Raw genomic sequence first — 3,074 nt, 5'->3', positions numbered from 1 at the left:
CTGTGACATATCGTCTCTGCTTTGGTACCCAGAAGAAAGTGTGAGACTCTTCAAGGCTTCCAAAACTTCGGGGAGTCCAGGGGCATTTTGAGAGGTTTCCTTGGGGTTCTGCCTGGTGGTCTCTCGTGATGGACATTGGCGACCACACATTTCCCAATTCTTGTGGGCCTTGGACAACCGCTTGAGCCTCATTTCATGCCTCCTCTTGAAGAAACAAATGCATTCTTTTGCCAGTTTGGATGCATCAGCCAAGGTCTCCAGAGTCTCCTCCTTAGGGTTGGCGTCTGCCTTGAAGTGCTTTCTTAGTTCCCAATACTGCTCACAGGTGAACCCAGAGTTTCTATCCATGCAGGACAAATGCGGAGTTGTCTCCATCCCAGCTGCTTCTGTCATGGTTGTAGCTCTTGTGAGTTCTGTTCTGAACATTTCTGTATTAGTCAGGGTTCTCTAGAGTCACATAACTTATGGGTAGTATCTATATAGTATGGGAATTTGTTGATGATTTACAGTCTGTAGTCCAACTCCCAACAATGGTCAGCAGCAGCTGTGAATGGAAGTCCAAGGATCTAGCAGTTGTTCAGTCCCACGAGGCAAGCAGGTGAAGAAGAGAGAGTCAATCTTCCTTTATTTCAATGTCCTTTTGTAGGTCTCCAGCTGAAGATGTGACCCAGATTAAAGGTGTGTGCCACCACGCCCTTAATCCAAGATGACCTTGAATTTAGAGATCTCCCTGTCTTAATCTTCTGGAATTCATAGCCACTATGCCTCAAGATCTCCATGCCAAGATCCAGGTCAGAAACTTGTATCTCCCAGCCTCCAGATTAGGATCACAAGCGAGCGAGCTTTCCAATTCTGGATCATAGTTCATTCCAGATATAGTCAAGTTGAAAACCAGGAATAGCCACTACAATTTCTTTAAGTGTTTCTCGGCCATTTGAGATTTCTCTTTGAGAATTCTCTGTTTAGATCTGTACCCCATTTTTAATTGGATTATTTAGTTTGTTGATATCTAGTATCTTTTCAATTTTGGATATTAGCCTTCTGTCAGATGTGGAGTTGGTGAAGATCTTTTCCCATTCTCTGGGCTGTCGTTTGTCCTATTGACGGTGTCCTTTACCTTACAGAAGCTTTTCAGTTTCATAAGGTCCCATTTATCAGTTGTTGATCTTAGTGCCTATGTTGTTGGTGTTGTGTTCAGGGTAAAGAGCATGTTTTACTCTTGTGACAGAGTCTTGCTGTTTAGCCCAGGCTGGCTGATGCTAACTCACCTTGTGACAGAGTCTCGCTGGTTAGCCCAGGCTGGAGTCATACCATTCTCCAGCCATAGCCTCCTGAGTACTGAGCTCATAAGCGGCAGGAGACTATCTCAGCCTATTAATGGTCATATAGAATGGAGCCTGGGTGGCTTCTGATGTTCTCAGAATTTTCCTGGTTACTGGATATGAGTTTTTCTTCCTTTCTCTCTCTCTTATTTCCTTCCTCCCTTTCCTCTGCCTTCCCAATTATTTCTTCCTGTTCTCATTCATCTTCTCTCTCCTCATTGCTCGTTTCCTCTTCTCCTTCCCTCCACCCCAGCTCCTTGTACAACTTCGGACTTTCCTTCTTTCTTCACGCCTTCATTTCTCTCTTTGCTTCTGTCCATCCGACCCTCTCCCGAGCCTTCCTTCTTTCTTCTTTCGTTCCTGTCTTCTCTCTCCGGGAGGAGCGAGAGCACTACTGTCTGACACAGAGGCAGTGTGAAGCCAGTGAGAATCTGTGTGAACTCAGATGGCCTGTGTTCTTGTTGTAGGAACCTGGACACATCACTCTCTGTCTGGCCCCTGGCTTGTAAGATGAAGTAATACCATCTGTTTCCAAGAGTTATGAAATTAAATTCTATTAGTATAAAAGCATGGCACCAAGTGCTGGCCATCACAGTTTCTCTCCTTACTTCAGCAGGTTCCACATGAGAGCACTTGCCACATGTCCTGTCACTGAGGTGTTCCTACCGAAGGTATGCTGGAGCCATGTCTAGGATTCTAGCTCATTTTTTTAACTTCATATTTAATGTGTGTGGAGTGGTGTGTGTGTGTGTTTGTGTGTGTGATATGTGTGTGTGATATGGTATATTTGTGTGTGTATGTGTGAATGTGTGGTATATGCTGTGGGAGGAGTATGGTATGTGGTGTGTGTGAGAGAGATGTGTATGTGATGTATATCTGTTTGTGTGTGGTGTGGTGTGTGTGTGTGTGGGTATTGTATGTGGTGTGTGTGAGAGAGATGTGTGTGTACGTGATATGATATATATGTGTATTGTGTATGTGCTTGGTATATGTGTATGATGTGGTATGGTATGTGCTGTGTGAGAGATGTGTGTATGTGTGAGCATCCGTGTGCATGCATGTGATGGAGTATGTGATGTGTGTATATGGTACGGTGTGTGAGTATGCATGTGGTGTCTTTCTCCACTACTCCTTTTCTTATTCCCTTGACACAGGGTTTCTTAGTGAACCTGAACTTCATTGCTTCATCTACACTTGTTGGCCACTGCACTCCTAACATCCTATCTGTACCCTGTTTCAGGTATATGCAGTATGCCTGGATCTTACCCACTGAACCACCTCCAAACCTCTTATATTAGTGTATCGTCATCATCACCATCATCACCATCATCAGCATCATCACCATCATCAGCATCATCACCATCATCAGCATCATCAGCATCACCACCACCACTACCACCAACATCATCTGAAGAATTGTATTTGTGACAGGATCTTATGTAGTCATGGCTGGTCTCAAACATTCTTTTTTTTTTTTTAAGATGTATTTATTATTATACATAAGTACACTGTTGCTGATATCTGACTCACCAGAAGAGGTGTCAGATCTCATTACCGGTGGTTGTGAGCCACCATGTGGTTGCTGGGATTTGAATTCATGACCTTCAGAAGAGCAGTCAGTGTTCTTACCCACTAAGCCATCTCTCCAGCCCAGGCCTCAAGCATTTTATGTTGCTAAGGTTGGCCTTCAACTCCTGATTCTCTTGCTTCTACCTCTCAGGCTCTAGATTTATTAAATTTATTAAGGTCAAA

The 3,074-nt window shown here is 44.0% G+C and overlaps 1 long non-coding RNA gene across 1 annotated transcript; it reads left to right on the top strand.

Moving 5' to 3' along the window:
- The first annotated feature begins 768 nt into the window (after nt 1-768).
- Gm35371 lies at nt 769-2,783 on the top strand. Its single transcript, XR_379289.2, has 3 exons — nt 769-791; nt 1,939-1,993; nt 2,563-2,783. It is a non-coding gene; the product is annotated as a predicted gene, 35371 (long non-coding RNA).
- The last annotated feature ends 291 nt before the right edge of the window (nt 2,784-3,074 follow it).

This window comes from Mus musculus, chromosome 9, assembly GCF_000001635.26.
Source record: "Mus musculus strain C57BL/6J chromosome 9, GRCm38.p6 C57BL/6J".
NCBI lineage: Eukaryota > Metazoa > Chordata > Mammalia > Rodentia > Muridae > Mus > Mus musculus.
The sequence above is the reverse complement of the archived record's forward strand: the minus strand, read 5'-3'. Positions and strand labels throughout refer to the sequence as shown.